Source organism: Heterodontus francisci, unplaced genomic scaffold, assembly GCF_036365525.1.
Source record: "Heterodontus francisci isolate sHetFra1 unplaced genomic scaffold, sHetFra1.hap1 HAP1_SCAFFOLD_737, whole genome shotgun sequence".
Classification (NCBI taxonomy): Eukaryota; Metazoa; Chordata; class Chondrichthyes; order Heterodontiformes; family Heterodontidae; genus Heterodontus; species Heterodontus francisci.
In genome coordinates, this window is record NW_027140112.1 from 464,698 (window position 1) to 486,124 (window position 21,427).

The 21,427-nt window shown below is 43.7% G+C and overlaps 1 non-coding gene across 1 annotated transcript; it reads right to left on the reverse strand.

Annotated features, from left to right (window-relative positions):
* Positions 1-1,304: 1,304 nt before the first annotated feature.
* On the reverse strand, positions 1,305-1,388 carry trnas-cga (transfer RNA serine (anticodon CGA)). Its single transcript has one exon. It is a non-coding gene; the product is annotated as a tRNA-Ser (tRNA).
* Positions 1,389-21,427: the final 20,039 nt, after the last annotated feature.

The window sequence follows — 21,427 nt, forward strand, 5'->3', positions numbered from 1 at the left end:
TTAGACGTGAATATAGGAGGTATGATCAGTAAATTCGCAGATGACACGAAAATTGGTGGTGTCGTAAATAGTGAGGAGGAAAGCCTTAGATTACAGTACGATATAGAGGGGCTGGTAAGATGGGTGGAGCAGTGGCAAATGGAATTTAATCCTGATAAGTGTGAGGTGATGCATTTTGGGAGGACGAACAAGGCAAGGGAATTTACAATGGATGGTAGGACCCTAGGAAGTACAGAAGGTCTGGGGGACCTTGGTGTACTTGTCTATAGACCACTGAAAGCAGCAGCACTGGCAGATGAGGTGGTTAGGCAGGCATATGGGATAATTGCCTTTATTAGCCGAGGCACAGAATATAAGAGCAGGGAGGTTATGATGGAACTGTATAAAATGCTAGTTCGGCCACAGCTGGAGTACTGTGCGCAGTACTCTGGGCAGCACACTATAGGAAGGATGTGATTGCCCTGGAGAGGGTGCAGAGGCGATTCAGGATGATGTTGCCTGACCTGGAACATTTCAGTTCTGAAGAGAGACTGAAATGGCTCGGGTTATTTTCCTGAGAGTAGAGAAGGCTGAGGGGGGACACGATTGAGGTATACAAAATTAGAGGGGCATTGATAGGCTCGACAGAAAGAAACCTTTTCCTTAGCGGAGGTGTCAATAACCAGGGGGCATAGATTTAAGGTAGGGGGCAGGAGGTTTAGAGTGGATTTGAGGGAAAAAGTTCACTCAGAGGGTGTTTGGAATTTGGACCACACTGCCTGAAAAGGGTTGGGAGAGGCAGGAACCCTCACAACATTTACCAAGTATTTCGATGAGCACTTGAAACGGCAGAGAATACAAGGCTGCAGGCCAAGTGCTGAAAAATGGGATTAGAATAGTTAGGTTCTTTATGACCGGCACAGACACAATTGGCCGAAGGGCCTGTTTTTCTGCTGTATAACTCTATGACCGCCGAGTTGCGAACCATTTGCTGTTTCTTTTTAATGTCAGTCCCGTTTGTGAGAGTTGTCATAACAGTAAAAAAGACTGATTACTTTCTGACCAGGAATCAAACCCAGAACGCGAGAGTGAATGCATTGAGCCCACACCACTCGAACACCAGTGAAGCTCACCCACGCCTTTCAATATTAGCTGCTTTTCCCATTTTTTCACCTTCAACAGGCTGATTTGTTTGTTTATTTCTCACACATTTTTTGCCTTTTGTTCAGTTTATGACAAATCCACGATCTCTGATTGATATTGAGACATTTGAACATTTCCAACCAGCAAAGTGAGCAGTCAACTCAAGAAAAAAGACACAAAGCCGCTGTGAGCAGGGTTTGAACCTGCGCAGGGAAATTCCCCATTGGATTTCGAGTCCAACGCCTTAACCACTCGGCCATCACAGCTCAGCTGCTGCTTGCTCTTCTAATTAAATCATTGGTACAATGCATTAGACAATTGCTTAAATTAGACATTCTCGGGAATCATTGTCTTTGAGCCTTGAGTTGAGTTGCATCTCCCAGTGGATGTTAAAATTAACATGATGGAATCAGTGTAGTTTACAGCACAGAAGGAAGCCTCTCAACCCACCGAGCCAGCACCGGCTCTTTGAAAGATCAGTCAGTTTAATCCGACAATCCAGCTTTTCCCCATCACCCTGGAAATCAGTCCTCTTCTCTTCTCGCTATTCTCTGTTTTATGGACCTCAGAAAATTATGTATCCGCGCTGTCACTGGTCCTTTAATTCCATCACTTTAATTTTTCTAACAAGTTGATTATGTGGTATTTCACCAAATGCTTTTTAAACTCCATCTCCACAACATCAATCACATTACCACTACCCTCATCAACTTTAGAGTTAGACAGCGATGCAGCACAGGAATAGGCCCTTCGGCCCATCGTATCTGTGCCAGCGATCAAGCACCCATCTATTCTGATCCCATTTCGAGCACTTGGCAAGCAGCCTTGTATGCTATGGCGTTTCAAGTGCTCATCTAAATACTTATTAAATGTTGCGAGTGTTCCTGCCGCTACCACCCCTTCAGGTAGTATGATCCAGTTTCTTTCTCCATTAATTCATCACAGAACACATTTCATGAGAAAAACATCATCTGCCATGAAAACAAAACCCAGTTCATTAATTCACATCCCTTGGCAAAGAAGATTCCCCAAATAAATATTGTCAACAACCCACCGCTGGCCTTCCAAAGGCCAGCCCTGCTTTTGTAGCATGTGTCTGCCGAGCGGTCGGACCTAAGTGTATATACTCAGTTCAAGGTCCAAATGAACATTGGTGTGAATGGAACGTGTGTAACCTCGAAACAGCGGTGGTAACTGAGCAATGTTAACGGCTTTAAGACTGTGAAAGTGAATGTTACAGTCAGCTAAGCCACAGTGAAATGAAATGGAAGCAAGTCAGTGTTAATAGTGGAAGGAATAATCTGAGAGAAGGGGCGGGGTTGAATGTTGGAGCGTGAAGCACAGGCATGTGTAAGTGAAATACTGTAAAAGGAGACAGTAGTTTTTTTTCTCCATCAAGAAGAAATTCATTTTCAAGAAGTAAGGATTGGTTATTTGCTGCATTCCATTAGTTGGTGCAGCAGCCGGTTTAAGACATAAAGCAAGCTCTATCTGGATTTGGAGTTGCTGTGACCACAACACAGAGTATTCACCATTATACATTCACAGTCCCACTGAAGCAGCTGCGATAGTCTAACACAATTGTTTGAGAAAGATCTTTTTTCGTGAAGAGGATTTCTCAACAAAAGCTGCCTGATCTGCTGAATCTTTCCAACATGTGATGCTTTTATTTTGGAATTTCCACCTGAGCAGCTTTTCTGCTGATATAAGAAACAGCAAGTGTCCCAGCACCGATCCCTGTGGTGCACCATTGGTCACCGATATAACACAAATTATGACCGCATTGGGAATGGAACCCCAATTCAATGGAATTATGATCGCTGAAACCCCGACTATCAACAACTTTGGGGGATGCCATTGACCAGAAACAGAACTGAATCAGCCACATACATACTGTGTCTACAACAGCGGGTCCGAGGCTGGGAATTCTGCAGCGATTAACCCAACACCTGACACCCCAATGCATGTCCGCCATCTACAAGACACAAGTCAGGAGTGCGATGGAATACTCTCCACTTACTTGAATGATATTGGAGCTGCACTCAGGAAGCTCAACTCCATCCGGGACAAAGCAGCCCACTTGATTGGCAGCCCATCCACCACCACAAACATTCACTCCCTTTGCCACCAAAGCACAGTGGCAGCAGTGTGTATCATCTACAAGATACACTGCAGCAACTCACCACAACTCCTTCAACAGCACTTTGCAATTCGACAGCGCTTTGCAAACGCGTGACCTCTGCCACCTGGAAGGGTAAGGACAGCAGATGAGTGGGAACATCACTATCTGCAAGTTCCCCTCCAAGCCACACACCATCCTGACTTGGAAATATATCACCGTTCCTTTACTGATATTGGATCAAAATCCTGGAACTCCCTCCCCAACAGCACTGTCCGTGCACCGACACCACATGGACTGCAGCGGTTCAAGAAGGCAGCTCACCACCACCTTCTCAAGGGAAATTAGGGATGGGCAAGGCAAATCCCCAGGATGTTGATGGTGGAGGATTCAGCGATGATAATGCCGTTGAACTTCAAGGGGAGATGTTTAGAATTTCTCTTGTTGGGGATGAAAATTGTCCAGCAATTGTGAGGTGTGACTGTAACTTGCCGTTTATCAGTCCAAGCTTGACTGTAGTCCAGGCCTTGCTGCATATGGACTGCTTCAGTGTCTGAGGAGTCGAGAATGGGACCAACCATAGTGCAATCATCAGCGAGCATCCCCACGTCTGACCTTGTGATGGAGGGACGGTCATTGATGAAGCATCTGAAGTTGATTGGGTCCAGGACAAGACCCTGAGGAACTCCTGCAACTATGTCCAGGAGCTGAGATGATTGACGCCCAACAACACAACCATCTGCCTTTTAAAATAGAAGAATAGAAGATAGGAGCAGGAGTAGGCCATTCGGCCCTTCGAGCCTGGTCCGCCATTCATTCTGATCATGGCTGATCATACAACTCACTAATCTGTTTCCGCTTTTCCCCCATATCCATCGATCCCTTTGAGCTCAAGAGCTTGAAAACATACAATGTTTTGACCTCAACTGCATTCTGTGGGAGCGAATTCCACAGGTTCACCACTCTCTGGGTGAAGAAACGTCTCCTCATCTCAGTCCTGAATTGTTGGTAGACTTCGCGGGTTTGGAATGTGCTGTCGAAGGAGCCTTGCTGCAGAGCATCTTGTAGGTGGTACACACTGCTGCCACTGTGCGTCGGTGGTGGACGGAGTGAATGTTTGTAGATGGGGTGCCAATAAAGTGGGCTGCTTTGTCCTGGATGGTGTCGAGCTTCTTGAGTGTTGTTGGAGCTGCACCCATCCAGGCAAGTGGAGAGTATTCCATCACACTCCTGACTTATGCCTTGTAGATGGTGGGCAGGCTTTTGGGAGCCAGAAACTGAGTTACTCGCCTCAGGATTCCTAGCCTCTGACCTGCTCTTGTAGCCATGGTATTTATATGGCTACTCCAGTTCAGTTTCTGGTCAATGGTAACCCCTAGGATGTTGATAGTTGGGGATTCTGCGATGGTAATGCTGTTGAATGTCAAGGGGAGATGGTTAGATTCTCTCTTGTTGGAGATGGACATTGTCTGGCACTTGTGTGGCGCGAATGTTACTTGCCACTTATCAGCACAAGCCTGAATATTATCCAGGTCTTGCTGCATTTCTACACGGACTGCTTCAGTATCTGAGAAGTCACGAATGGTGCTGAACATTGTGCAATCATCCGCCAACATCCCCACTTCTGACCTTATGATTGACGGAAGGCCATTGATAAAGCAGTTGAAGATGGTTGGGTCTAGGACACTACCCTGAGGAACTCCTGCAGTGATGTCCTGGAGCTCAGATGATTGACCTCCAACAACCACAACCATCTTCCTTTGCACCAGGTATGTCTCCAGCCAGCAGAGGGCTTCCCCCTGATTTCCGTTGACCTCAGTTTTGCTAGGGCTCCTTGATGCCATACTCGGTCAATTGCTGCCTTGATGTCAAGGGCAGTCACTCTCACCTCACCTCTTGAGTTCAGTTGTTTTGTCCATGTTTGAACCAAGGCTGTAATGAGGTCAGGAGCTGAGTGAACACAAACTGAGCGTCACTGACCAATGGTTTACCCCGTATCCTTAGTCTATGACCACTGGTTCTGGACTCCCCCACCATCGGGAACATCCTTCCTGCATCTACCCTGTCAAGGCCTGTTAGAAATTTATAGGTTTCTATGAGATCCCCCTCCCCGCCCCCACACAAAAAACAACCCGCCCCCACCCCACCACCCCACCCCCCGCCTCCACCCCTTCACCTTTCTGAACTCCAGCGAATATAATCCTAACCAATTCAATCTCTCATACGTCAGTCTCGCCATCCCAAAATTCAGTCTGGTACACCTTCGTTGCACTCCCTCAAGAGCAAGAACATCCTACTTCAGATAAGGCGACCAAAACTACACAGTATTCCAGGTGTGGCCTCACCAAGGCCCTGTATAATTGCAGCAAGACATTCCTGCTCCTGTACTCGAATCCTATCGCAATGAAGGCCAACATAACGTTTGCCTTTTTTTTAACACCTGTCACACCTGCATGCTTACGTTTAGCGACTGGTGTACGAGAACATGCAGGTCTCGTTGGATATTCTCCTCTCTCAGTTTTCTCGGCATTCAGATAATAATCTGCCTTCCTGCTTTTGCCACCAAAGTGGATAACATCACATTTATTCACATTATACTTCATCTACCATACATTAGTTTGATCAATTTGTTTACCCACTATTTTTTTCATGTTTGTACTTGCAGCTGTTCAATTTTCAGTCCGTTAACACCCTTTCTGTCCGAATGCTTTGTCTTTCAACAAATCATTTACATATCTTTGCTCCATGACCTTCTGGTCAGCAATTCTGTGACGTTGTCCTATTTCCACCTTCTCCTTGTTATCTCTTGCCGCACCCATACTTTACTTGCTTATTACCTTTTACATTTCTAATATTTGCCGGTTCTGAAGAAGGGTCACTGACCTGAAACGTTAACTTCTCTCTCCACAGATGCTGCCAGACCTGCTGAGTATTTCCAGCATTTTTTGTTTTTATTTCAACTACTCCTGGATGTTCGTTTCCCATCTCTGGTCAGCCTGCAGCGATGTCTCCGTGATCCCAACGATATCATACCCGTTTACATCCAATTGCACAATTAATTCATCCACTTTATTGCTCATACCGACCATTCCCTGGTGTGCAGCAAGGTTAGACACAAACCAAAGATGCTGCATCACTCCAAGCAGAAAAGCCACTCACACATCAACACGAGCAGAATTTCTTATCCACAGCTGTTACATAAATTTCTAAATTCAACTTGAAAAAGCCCTTCAAAACACTCCCACAGGGGATGCAGAGACCAAGTGGGTCCACATCAGAGACGCCATCTATGTGTCAGCCATGATCACCTATGGTAAATGTGTGAAGTAGAATGCAGACTGGTTTCAATCTCACTTTGAAGAGCTGGACTCTGTCATGGCCGCGATGCGCATTGCACTGTTGAACTTCAAGAAAGCCCCCAGCGAGCTAACATCTGTAGCACTTAAAGCAGCCAGAAACGCAAATGACGACTGGTAACACCGATGCAGCCATATTCAGCTGGCCTCCAACACCGGAAGAATCAGAGATATGTATGATGGTATTCAGAGAGCTTTTGGGCCACCCATCAAGGAGATCGCCCCCTCAAATCTAAATCAGGGGACACAACTACTGACCAACGCAAGCAATTGAACCTCTGGGTGGAGCACTACCGAGAACTGTACTCCAGGGAAAATGTTGTCACTCAGACCGCCCTCAATGCAGACCAGTCTCTGCCACTCATGGATGAGCTGGATGTACAGCAAAAAAAATCAGAACTCAGTGATGCCATTGATTCCCTAACCAGCGGAAATGCCCCTGGGAAGGACAGCATTACCCCTGAAATAATCAAGAGTGCTAAGCCTGCTATACTCTCAGCACTATACGAACTGCTTTGACTGTGTTGGGTCGAGGGAGCAGTACCACAGGACATGCACGATGCCAATATCATCACCCTCTATAAGAACAAAGGTGACCGTGGTGACTGCAACAACTGCCGTGGAGTCTCCCTGCTCAGTATAGTGGGGAAGTCTTCGCTCGAGTCGCTTTAAACAGACTCCAGAAGCTGGCCGTGCATGTCTACCCTGAGGCACAATGTGGCTTTCGAGCAGAGAGATTGATCATTGACATGCTGTTCTCCCTTCGTCAGCTGCAGGAGAAAGGCCGTGAAAAACAGATGCTGCTCTACGTTGCTTTCATTGATCTCACCAAAGCCTTTGACCTCGTCAGCAGACGTGGTCTCTTCAGACTACTAAAAAAGATCAGATGTCCACCAGAGCTACTAAGTATCATCACCTCATTCCATGACAATATGAAAGGCACAATCCAGTATAGCAGCACCTCATCAGACTCCTTACCTATTCCGAGAGGCGTGAAACAGGACTGTGTTCTCGCACCCACGCTGTTTGGGATCTTCTTCTCCCTGCTGCTCTCACATGCATTCAAGTCTTCAGTAGAAGGAATTTTCCTCCACACAAGATCAGGTGGCAGGTTGTTTAACCTTTCCCGTCTAAGAGTGAAGACCAAAGTATGGAAATTCCTCATCAGGGAACTCCTCTATGCTGACAGTGCTGCATTAACATCTCACACTGAAGAGTGTCTGCAGAGTCTCATCGACAGGTTTGCGGCTGCCTACAACGAATTTGGCCAAACAATCAGCCTCAAGAAAATGAACATCATGGGACAGCTCATCAGAAATGCTTCATCCATTCTCCGGAAGTGGTTTAAGAGTTCAGCTACCTAGTCTCAACTATCACCAGTAACCTATCTCTCGATGCAGAAATCAACAAATGCACGGGAAAGGCTTCCACTGCTATGTCCAGACTGGCCAAGAGAGTGTGGGGAAATGGCGCACTGACACAGAACACAAAGGTCCGAGTGTATCAAGCCTGTGTCCTCAGTACCTTGCTCTACAGCAGCGAGGCCTGGACAACGTATGTCAGCCAAGAGCGATGTTTCAATTCATCCCATCTTCGCTGCCTCTGGAGAATCCTTGGCATCAGGTGGCAAGATCGTATCTCCAACACAGAAGTCCTCGTGGCCGCCAACATCCCCAACTTATGCACCCTATTGAGCCAGCGGTGCTTGAGATGGCTAGGCCATGTGAGCTGCATGGAACATGGCAGGATCCCCAAGGACACATTGTGCAGCGAGCTCATCACTGGTACCAGCCGTCCATGTCTCCACTTTAAAGATGTCTGCAAACGCGACATGAAGTCCTGTGACATTGATCACAAGTCGTGGGAGTCAGTTGCCAGTGATCGTTAAAGCTGGCGGGCAGCCATAAATGCGGGGTGAAAGCGTGGTGAGTCGAAGAGACTTAGCAGTTGGCAGGAAAAAAGACAGAAATGCAAGGGGAGAGCCAACTGCATAACAGCCCTGACAACCAACTTTATCTGCAGCACATGTGGAAGAGTCTGTCACTCTCGAATTGGCCTTTATAGCCACTCCAGGCGCTGCTCCACAAAGCACTGACCACCTCCAGGCGCTTACCCATTGTCTCTCGAGACAAGGAGGCCAAAGAAGAAGATTATTAATACTCCACACGTTAAGTTGCAAAGCCTAAGGCTTCTCTTTTTGACATTACTTGTCTCCTTCCCACTATTTTTCACTGTGGCCCTGTTTGATTCTGGCCCTTGATTTCTCTGCCTATCACTTTTCTTATTCCCCTTTGGTTCTTGTCCTTGATCACCCTTCCTCTGACTCCTTGCAAAGTTTCCCACCCCCCTGCCATTTTAGTTTAACCCTCCCCAACCACTCCAGCAAACACCCCCCCCCCACCCCCCAGGACATACCTTTGTGTTAGGTATGACTTCATCTCGTGGAGCGTTTCCCCTCTCTTTCCCATTGCCTCCAGTTTTGCTCGGGCTCCTTGATACCATACTGGGTCTAATGTTACCTTGATGTCAAAGGCAGACACTGTCATCTCTCTAATACAACTCTATTTTCCATGTTTGGCCAAGGTTGTAATGAAGTCTGGAATTGAGTGCCCCTGGTGGAATCCAAACTGAGCATTGGTCAGCGATGTGTTACTGAGTAAGTGTTTATTGATTGCACTGTCAACGATACCTTCCACAACTTTTCTGATGATTCAGAGTCGACTGATGGGGTAGTTAATGGGCGGATTGGACTTTTCCCCATTTTTGTAGACAGGACATAGCTGGGTAAATTTCGCATTGTCAGGAAGATGTGCGTTTTGCAATTGTACTGAAACAACTTCTCTGAGGACACAGCTGGTTCGAGAGCACAGGTCTTCAGTATGACAGTTGGAATTGTGTCAGGTCCCATCGTGTTTTGAATATTCAGTGCCTTCACCCGTCTCTTGATAGCACGTGGATTTAATGGAATTATCTAAAGGCTGGCATCAATGATGATAAGGACCAATCTTCTCTTCAACCCAGGACCGAATCCGCTTCCACCACACTCTCGGTATTGGACATAGCTGTGGCCCCAGCACTGATCCTTGAGGCACTCCACGAGTTACGGTCTGATATCTTGAAAATTCTCCATTTATCCCTACTCGTTGCTTTCTGTCCATTAACCTCTAAGACCTCCTTGCATGTTAATATATTACTTCAATTCCATGAACCTTTATCTGGTATATTAATCTTCGATGGTAACTTACCGAATGCCTTTTGGAAATCCAATTATACTACATTCCTGGTTCCCCTTTGTCTGCCATTTCAGTTCCATACTCAGAATTCTGGAATAAATTTGTCAATCAAGATTTCCATTCGGTAAAAACATGTTGACTTTGTTTGATCAGACAATGATTTTCCAAGTGCTTGTTAATACTTCCTTTATCAAAGATTAGAACATTTTCCAGACGACTGATGTTAGGTTAACTTGCCTGCAGCTCCCCATACTATATGGGGTGTGTTGTGGCTCCAGTGGTGCAATCGGTTAGCGTGTGGTACTTAGACAGCAGTGTAATTAATGAACTATGCCGAGGTTGTGAGTTCAAGCCTCACCAGGAACACTGAATTTTAGAAACGGGGTGCAATGAGAAACAGCTTGACAGTGCAGAGAAGTTAGTCTGAACTGGCCAGAAGAAGGGATCGAAAACAACGATGAGGTGACATTAAAGCAACAGGAGCCACGTGCGGTGAGAGCACTGCAGAACTTCATAGTCATTTCCAGCAGAGAAGGAGACAACTCGGTCCATGCCAGCTCTGCACAGAGCAACGCAGTCAGGCTCGATGCCCATAGCCCCGCAAGCCTGCTTTTCTCAGAATTCCTCCTGAAGGCATTGATCATTTCTGACTCCACCACTCTTGTGGGCAGCGAGTTCCAGGTCATTATCACTTGAGATACAAAAACAGTGCTTCCTCATACTCACCCACATCCTTTTTTGTCCCACAGAACTGGCAATTTTTGGTCACTACTCCTTGTGCCGTTTCCCTTGTCTAACTTATCCAAGCCTGTCATAATCTGGTACACTTCTATTAAATCTCCCCTCAATCTCTTTTGTTCTAAGGAGAACAAGCCCAGCTCTGCCAACCTAACCTTGTAACTAAAATGCTCCATCCCAGGAACCCTTCTGCTAAATCTCCTCTGCACCCTCTCAAGGACGCTCATATCGTTTCTGAAATGTGCTGACAAGAACAGGACAGAGTTGTGGCTAACCAGAGCTTTAAAGAGGTTCACCAAAATTGTACTGACTACTTCTATTTATGAAGCCTAAGATTCCTTATGCTTAACTAACTATTCTCTCAATATATCTTGCCACCTTCAAAGATCGATGCACCTGCACCCCCAGGTCACTCTGTTCCAGCACATTCTTTCGAACTATGCTATTACATCTACATTGCCTCTCCTTAATCCCTCTGTCAAAAGGCATCACTTCACACTTGTCAGTATAAAATTCTATCTGCCACCATTCTGTCCATTCTACTGTCCTATCTCTGGCCTGTTGTAGGCTGTTCATATTATGCTCACTGGTTGCTGCAGCTCCAAGTTTGTTGTCATCAGCAAATTTTGAAATTCTGCTATCTTGGGGAACATCACGATCTACCATTCTCCAGTCTGAAAAACAACCATTTTCATTGACTCGTTGTTTTCAGTCCTTAAGCCAATATTTTATTCAAATGGACACTGACCCTCCTATTCCACAAGTCACAATTTTGTTAACAAGCCTTTTCTGTGGTACCTTATTAAATATTTTGTTAAAATCCATATAAACAACATTCAGCACACTCCCTTCATCAAACTTCTCCTTTACTTCAACAAAAAATTCAATTCAAATAGTCATGCATGATGTGTCTTTTACAAATCCCTTCTGGTTATCCTTAATTAACTTGAACATCTCTCCATGTAAATTGATATTTTCCATGACTATTGTTTCTAAAATCTTACCCACCACTGACGTTAAACCAACTGGCATTTAATTGCTCGGACTGACCTTACACATTTCTTGAATAAGGGTGTCACATTTGCCACTCCCCAATTCTATACCACCTTCTATCCTGACTCAAACATCCAGAACTTGTGGAAAGACCTTGACCCATCTTGGACTGAGTCTGAGGAGAGTTTCTCCAACAGAGGCTGATTTTGACCTTGAGCTACATTTGAAATTTCCATTTCATCAGACATGTCTCTCTAACTCTGCCTTGGATCTGAACTCAAACATTTTCTTGCACAAGATTCTGGCATGATTTGTGATTGAGTAACTATTGGTGCTCAACTCGGAACCAAACTATCTGATTTATTAGACTCATTTGATTCTTTCCAACTTCTTTCTTTTTTTGTGAACCTCTGAAGGTAAAAAATGAACTATATGTACAAACTTAACTTTTCCACTACCAAACATCTTGAATAAATATGTGCGAGGACCACATCTTCCACAACTCTTCCTGGTCACCACTTCAACCACTTGTGATGATGACTCTTCACTCTCACCTTCTGGTTCAACTTCAGACTTCTTTCTCCCACTCTACCCCTTTCATGACTCTCTTTCTGTCTTGATTGTTTTTCTTCTACTGACAGTGCCAAATGTGGCTTCAGCAATGAAAACCTCATTCTGGCCTGTCTATTGAGAAACAGGTCCCTCATAATTTTATACATCTCCATTACATCTCCCCTTAACTTCCTCTGTCCCAAGGAATGCAAACTCAGCCTTATCCAATCTTTCCTCAAAGCTCATCTGCATGTAAATGACGTTCAGGATGAGTTTCCGAGTTTTTCTCCCTGAATCTAATGAATCCGATGATTGTAATTGGAATCCTTTTAGACGTGGATCCGATGCTATTTGTCCCCCAGGAAGTGACCATTCTCATTCTGTTACTCTGAGCAGTTTCTTTTTGTACAAATGCTGCACTGGAACTTCCCACTTTTAAAGTATTATCATTCACTGTACATTAGGCTGCATCTACAAACTTGTCTCTCACATGTCCAGTGATTCAGACGACAGTTTTCACTTGTAAATCAGGAATTGTGATATTCACAACAGGGTGCTGGAGAAAGACACAGTTTGAGCACGGGTGACAGTGGTGGAGGAATGGAGAGCTGGGGTTCGCCCTTGAAAGCAGCAGCAAAGTTTAAACCAATCACAGTGTACATGGATCTCTAACCCATGACCATGGAATTAAGAATCTCATGCTCTATTGACTGAGGTAGCTAGGCAACCAACGGTAGCGTTGCCATATCTCTCATTAAAGTGAGATAACTGTTGGTTTCCTCCTGGTGCCTCAGCTTTTTTTGTGTTCCATGGTGTAAAAGGAAATTGATCAGCAAAAGCCCAAGGGTTCAATACATTCCACTCAATCATCAATAACATCATTCCCATCTTCCACTTTTTAGCAGCACCGCCTTCCAAAGATTGCAATCCATTTTACTGAGGAATTGTCCTGGGATTTATTGTTTACCTACGTTGTGTCCTCATTTTGATATGAGATTCTCTTCAATATCCAACACAAAGTGAATTGCAAACCTAACAGAAAAACACGAAAAGCGCAAATCACTTTCAGATACAGAACAGTCAGCTTTTAAATAACATGAACACATTTTGCATGGGAACGATTTCGAAAGTTGTTACTATTGCTTGTGACTCATTCATTGTGCTCAGAGTATGAGGATGTTTGGCCCGGGCTGTCATGTCCCGTGTCCCACGGATGTACAGTAACCCTCTGATTGATTTGTTGTTTTCTGTTGACAGTGGGTGATTGGAGAGTGTGGGTTTAGAATATTGCTGCTTGTCCCGGTCTCACTGATTGTGGTGTTGGGAATGTTGAATAATTGATGTAACTGTTTTCATGTGCGACATACAGCTTAGACTTGCTGTTATTAACCGAGGTAGTGCGGAATGATCCTTTAATAATCGCTCACAAATTTGAACAGAAATCAGCTGTAATGTTCAACGTTGAGGGTGACTTTCTGCTCTGACAGGGGTAGAAAGGAAAGTGAGTGAAAGACGCTGTGGACAGCTTGAGTGTACAGAACTGTACAGAGGAAAAACAAATGTAACAATCTGACATATTGCAATTTGATAACATGTATTGACGAATGTCTATCACTCAAGGTTTCCTGGTATTTCATGGAATACGTATTGATAAGGTTTCAACGTGGTTTTGAACTGGGGACTGTTCCCAAATACAAGAAAGATGATAACTCCAACGTTATGGAAAAACTGCACTGAAATCAACCTGGGGAGCATAACCAGAATGTTAAACTGTTATTTTAAATTCGCATGAGGTGATTTTTTTTCGAGTTCATCTTTAAATGATCTAAAAATGATTCCAAGCTCATGACATTCTGGCTATTTCAGCAGCCATGTTGAAAACATCAAATGTTTTGGCTTTTGACGTCTTCAATCTTCAGGAAATCATTTATTTAGAGATACAGCACTGAAACAGACCCTTCAGCCCACCGAGTCTGTGCCGACCAACAACCACCCATTTATACTAACCCTACAGTAATCCCTTATTCCCTACACTCGGGGCAATTTACAATGGACAATTTACCTATCACCTGCAAGTCTTTGGCTGTGGGAGGAAACCGGAGCACCCAGGGAAAACCCACGCAGACACAGGGAGAACTTGCAAACTCCACACAGGCAGTACCCAGAATTGAACCCGGGTCCCTGGAGCCGTGAGGCTGCAGTGCTAACCACCGTGCACCTCACGCGCACTGTGCAGCAGTGAATACACTTTTTAAATAGCATGTGATTGGCTGAAAAGTTCCTTGCGACGTACTGAGGTGATGCAAGATGCTATATAAATGCAAATTATTTTTTGTTTTTTTGATGTCAGAAAGCACATCTTCACAGATAACCTGGAATGGGCTGGGGTAGCTAAGTGGGGACAACACTCTGGAGTCATTCCGTGGAAAGTTAGGTACTGTGATCGGAAATCATAAGGAAGGATGAACTAGATGGGGGAGCGGCCTCTCATTTGTACTTAACTCTGTGAAAGGCCTTTCTTCTGACTTCCACATGTGTTTGATACATTAAGGCATTTTTCCAGTTTTAACTGTGCAGCCTGCTCTGCTAAATGCATAGGCCAAAGTAACACAACTTATAATTCAGGAATGTGAGATTCCCGATCCGTGGATAGACTGGAGAAGCTGGGGTTGTTCATCGTCGAGCACAGAAGGAGAGAGGAGAATTGATCGAATGCTTAAATGAAGGGTTTAGATCCAAGAATTAAAGAGGAACTGTTTCTATTGGCTGAAGGATTGAAAAACCAGAGAGTACAGATTGAGGAAGATTGGCAGAAGAAGAGTCAACATCGAGATCTGCTGAAAGATCACTGACCTGAAACATTAACTCTGTTTCTCACTCCACAGATGCTGGTGAACCTGCTGAGTATTTCCATCACTTTCTGCTCTTATTTTAGATTTCCAGCAACAACCGTATTTTTGCTTTTGTGCGAAGTTTCATCCCAAATTGGGCGAGTTTATTTTTAACTTTTCTGCTGCTTTTATGACCGAACTTCATTTACCAGGCATAATACTTTATTGCATGCAGTTATAGCCGAGTGGTGAAGATGATAAACTTAACAATCTGTTGTGAATTGTGTGTGAGTGCTCGTGCCCTGCTCTCTACCTTTCTGATGATTTCAAAGTTTAACCAGGCCCCAACAGAAGCAATCATCAATTACAGGTAATAAAATCCTGCACCTTTCAATCCCTCCAGGATTTACTCATTTGCATTTCGAAATGTACCTTTAGAAATGGAACAAAAATCTGCCAAATTGGAGACACTCTTTCTTTCCGGCTGTCTGTCTCTCTTCAGGCCTCCCTCACTCTCAGTGTACATATCTGTGTGTTTCACTCTATGTGTGTCAATGTGGTTCAATTCCCCGAGGAGGTGGTTGGATTTTTACCTTCACAAACTTGATTTATTTTAGTTGTATGGCGTTATTTTAACATGTTGCAGTGGAAAATAGCAGGGTAAAAATAATACAAGATGAGTTTGTCTCTTTCTGCATTTTCTTGAGTGGAGACTTTGTTTAGTTTAGAGATACAGCACTGAAACAGGCCCTTCGGCCCACCAAGTCTGTGCTGACCATCAACCACCCATTTATACTAATCCTACACGACTTCCATATTCCTACCACATCTCTACCTGTCCCTATATTTCCATACCTATACTAGGGGCAATTTATAATGGCCAATTGACCTATCAACCTGCACACCTTTGGCATGCGGGAGAAAACCGGAGCACCCGGAGGAAACCCACACAGACACAGGGAGAACTTGCAAACTCCACACAGGTAGTACCCAGAATTGAAAACAGGAAAATAAATGTTCACTCACAACTTTTACCAGAACAGAGAGGTTAAAGCAAACAGGAAAACCTCGAGAATAGAGAAGGCTGGAAGGTGACCTGATAGAATTTGGGAAGCTTTGTCCCTATTTCATCAGGGATTAGAGGCGAATTTATTCACTCTGCTTCAGGTTTACTTTTACTGAACCGGAATCAAACAAACAATAAGATTTTTACAGACCTGGAAATAAAGTTTCCATATTGAGATGTAATTCTTAAGATCATATTTTGGCATCTGCTGAATCAGTATTTTTGTCGAACACTCTGTCTCTCTCTGTCATGAGATTACAGAAGAAACCACACTTCAAAAGGACTTTATTGACTGTAAAGTGCTTTGTGAGATCCTGATGACGGGAAAGGCGCTGTTTAAATGTACATCTTTGTGTCTTTTCTTGCTTTCTGTCCGTCAATCTCAATGAAGTAAAATATGGAATTGTGAATCTGTTCCTTTCAGCATCTACTCCAGACTCTATTGATCTCTCTGTCATTCTCTTTCTCCTTTTCTCTCTTTGTTTCTCTCTCCTCAGTGACTGTCTGGAATAAAGATCCTTCCTCTGGGGCTGCTGGATGAACCCAGGTCTGGTAACAGTGCGATACTTGTCCTGATGCTTCGGTATGGAATGCACAAGTGTACAAGTGTGGGTTGTGGGTTTTTTTTCTTATTAGTTCAGTGGTGAGTATCCCTACCGATCACTTGGGGAATGAGTGTTCAGTTGCTACGTGAGGAGGTTGCACATTTTCAAGACATCAAAATGTTTCATGGTGCAGATTTATCTGAAAATACAACTGGGAATATTAGCAGAGTTAAATAATGCAAGAGGGGATGTTCTCGTTAATAATTTGTCTTGAGCAGAGACCATTCCATCATGAAGTGCCCTCACACTACACAGTGATAGATAATTGCAGTTTTAACTTAATTTAATGCTGATTTCCTTTCGTGCTGCTCAATGACACTGCTTTATAGCTGCATCATATTCAATCCAATGTTTCTCAATGTGGAAATTAAGATTCAATATTTATGTATAATTCTGAAGATTCTGAAGTGCATAAAGTATAGATGGAGCAAAATTCTTACAGTGCATTCAGGAGAATTTTTAGCCAATGCTGAGCAAACCCAACAAGAAAAGGGGCAGTTCTGGACGTAGAGTTAAGGACAAAATCTGTGTAGGTGGAAGGGGTATCAGTGGGAAAGCATTTTATTGGCAATGATCATGATTCAGTTAGATTTATCACAGTTAGAGAAGGATACAGATAGACCAAGCGTGAAAAGTTTAAATTGTGAGAAGGTCACTTTTACTAATCGGAGATTTGATTTGTTAAAAGAGGACTGGAAACAGCTACTTGAAGGTAAATCAGTGTCAGAGCAGTGGGAGGCATTCAATGAGGAGCAAAGAGAGTTCAGAACAAATATTCTCCGATGAAGAAAAAAAGTGAGACTCCCAAATTTAGGCTCCCCAGAGGTCAGAATCCCACAGAGAACAGGCTAACAGTCACAAATATACACTTTTGCCATTACCTTTTGATTCCTGCCACTGAGTCAATTTTGGATCCAACTTGCCAGGTGCCTTAATATCGTATAAGCTTTTAATTTGATGACCATTCTTCCATGTTGGACCTTGTTAAAAGTCTTGCTCAAATCCATGAAGACTAAATGAAGCACGTCAGTCTCATCAACCCTCATTTCAAAGCAAAATACTTCAGATGCTGGAAATCTGAAATAAAAACAAAAGTGCTGGAAATACTCAGCAGGTCTGGCAGCATCTGTGGAGAGAGCAGCAGAGTTAAAGTTTCAAGTCAGTGACCTTTCATCAGAACTGGCAAAGGTTAAAAATGTAATAGATTTCAAGACAATTAAGTGTGGTGGGGCAAAAGAGAAAAAAAGAACAAAGAGAACAGAAGAACAAATATTATCCCGAATGAGATTTTTATTCTTTTTATTCAGCAAGTAATGCATTCTTTTTGTGACAGTTCATACAGCAGCAAGAAAGTTTCATCCCCTGACCGGGAATGTAACCAGGTCTGCAGTGGAAAAAGCACAGAATTCTCATCACTGGAGCACCAGTGAATTTGCCAGACTTCACTGCAAGTTAGCTGCTCCACGCTGCTTTTGCTATTTCTTCACTTCAGGCCACTTTCACCACAGATTGGTTTCTCATTAAAACAACCGAACGTTGAGCTCGAAGACAAAAGACTCGTTCAAGCAATGACAGCACCGAATGTGTTAACAAGAGCATAAAGCTGCAGATGTACAAGTTTCAATTTCCAAGATGCACCAACCTCATCAATGCGACTCCTGTAAAATGTGCAAAGCAACATGTTGCCATCATACATCAATAGAAACAACTGACACACATCAAATTCTGCCAGTTTCATGTGGGATCTCCTTCTTCTATCATTGCTTTTTCTCCAGATCTCTCTGTTCCTCCAGCTCCCAGATGAATTCGCTGCTTCATGTGAACACACCGAATTCAGGAATCCCAGCTTTCCCTGGAAAGGAGGGAGTGGGAATGAAAGATGGAGGACATTGAGAAGCGATGGATTTTGCAGATAACAGGATAAATAAGCACTGTGATCTCATCTTCCTGCTTCTTCCAGATACTGAATACTGGAATGTGCAAGAGTTGTTCCCATTAGCAATTATCCCCAGTCACACTCTCCTTCCAATCTTTTACCCATTGCTTAGATTTCAAACTGTGCATAATTTCTCACTGGCTTTCAATGTGAAGAAAGCGGAGCTGCGAGAAGCTAAGGTTGTTCAGCAGATGTAACTCAGGAAGATGTCTAACAGGCCGATGATAACAGTGAATGTTTTGATGAGCTGAGCTGCAGTGAAGGGTTGGCACCATTTAAAATGTCATTCAGCAGGTCTGCTTCCAAAGCTGGTGATAGAAATGACAAACATACAATTACAGAAAGGTACAGCACAGAAGGAGATCATTCAGTCCAGTGTGATTCTCTGACAGAGCAGTTGTGATTGGTTGATCAGGAATGATATTTGTGCAGTTTGAACAGCAAGCAGTAAAAGCTGGCCCAATGTCTGCCATCCATATATTCCTTGCCCCATCCTCCCTCGGTGGGCTGAAGGGCCTGTTTCAGTGCCGTATCTCTAAACTAAACTAAACTAAAAGAATACATCACTCTGGGTTGTAATTTGTCACAGCCCTTCACATGTTCCCTTTAACTTTCCGAGCTCTGTCATTGACCTGTCACATCTCTGACTTCTTCAGATCTGGTGCATAATCGCTGATCTGAACCTTTAATTGTGTTTCTCTCTCTCCACAGGTAAGGCCAGAGGTGCTGACCATTTACTTGTTTCTTTTATTTTAAATGGAAGTCATGTTTGTGAGTTGTCAGGGCAGCAACTACTGACCATTTGCTGACCAGGAATCGAACCCAGGTCGTTGCAGTAAGTGCATTGAACTCCAACCATTCGACCACCAGAGAAGCTCGCCAATTGCTTCTCCTTTTTCTTCACTTCCAACAGGCTGATTTTTGTGTTTATTTCTCACCATTTGTTCAGCTTCCACAATATCTGATTGATATTGATACATTTGAACATTTCCAATCAGCAAATAGAGCAGCCAACTCGAGGAAAATAAGACTCACTTCGCCGGTTCAAACCTGCGCAGGAAAACTCCCATTGGATTTTAAGTCCAACGCCTTAACTACTCGGCCATCACAACACTGTACAATGCATCATCCAATTGCCTTAGACGACACATATTCTGGGAACCTTGAATTGCATGACATCTCCCATTTGATGTGAAAATTAACATGATGGAATCAATGAATTTTCCAGAACAGAAGGAAGCCTCTCGACCAGCCAAGCCTGTGCCAGCTCTTTGGAAGATCAGTCAGTTTAATCCCACAATCCAGCTTTTCTCCATCACCCTGGAAATCAGTCCTCTTCTCTTCTCACTATTCTCTGTTTTATATCCCTCAGATAATTATGTAACCAGGCTCTCACTGGTCCTTTAATTCCATCACTTGAATTTTTCTAACAATTTGATTATGTGGTATTTCACCAAATGACTTTTGAAAATCCATCTCGACAACAGCAACCACATTACCACTGCCCTCATCAAATGTCTCCGTTACTTCATCAAAGAACACATTTCATGAGAAAAACACAAACTGCCACGAAATCAAAACCCAGTTCCTCAATTCACATCCCTTGTCTCAGAAGATTCCCCAAATAAATATTATCAACATTCCGCCACTGTCCTTCCTCAGTCCAGCCCTGCTTTTGTAGTGTGTGTCTGCCAAGTGGTCACTCAGACATAAATGTATGGACTGAGTTCAAGGTCCAAATGAACATTGATGCGAATGGAGCATGTGCAACCTAGAATCAGCGGTGGTAACCCAGAAAGGCTTTAAGAACATGAAAGTGAAGGTTACGGTCGGCTAAACTGCAGTAAAATGAAATGGAAGGAAGTCAGTATTAATAGTGGTAGGAATAATCTGAGAGAAGAGGTGGGTTTGAATGTTGGAGCCTGAAGCACAGGCATGTGTAAGTGCGATGATGTAAAAGGAGACAATAGTTTTCATCCATCAAGAAGAAATACATTTTCATGGAGTAAAGATTGGTTATTTGCTGCATTCCATTATCAGTTACAGCTGCCGGTTTAAGACATAAAGCAAGCTCTGTCTTGATCGGTGTTGCTGTGACCACAACACAGAGTATTCACCATTATACAGTCACAGTCCCACTCAATCAGCTGCGATAGTCTAACACGGATTGTTAAACAAAGATCTTTTCAGTGAAGATGATCTTTCCACGAAAACTAACAGACTTGCTGAATATTTCCAACATCTCCTGCTTTTATTTCAAACTTTCCATCTGAGCAACTTTTCTGATGATATAACACAAATTATGACAGCATTGGGATTGGAAACCCCGTCTCTCATAAGACTGGAACAGAAATCCACATAACCACGTGAATAGAGATTAAATTCTAGCACTGATGACTGATAATTAAAAGTGAGTTTTCTTGCTGTGCGCTCTCTGAGTCCAGGGCTTTGTAATGAGAATGAAGGAAATATGAGAACTTTCTGAGCCGTGTTCCTGGGACGATGTGGCCGAGAGGTTCAGTCGACGGCCCATGAATCCATTACACCTGCACACATAGTTTTGAATTCCATCCTCATGGTTATTGTGTTGAAGAAGAATGTGTTCTTTTATTCCTTTTATCAACACATCCAAGATTCCTGAATCTGAGTCCCATCCTTCCCCAGGCCGCAGTGGGGGAGTTATGTATTGCTGCCTTACTCTGTTTGCTCAAATCTACAAAACGATCATTTCAGCCCAAACTCTTCCTTCCAGGGAGATGTGGAGAGTGTAAGATCTGAGTTATGTGAAGTATCAAAGTGGATCATTGTATCCTGGTGAAAGGAATATCTCTCCACAGATGCTGCCTGACCTGCTGAATGTTTCTAGCATTGTCTGT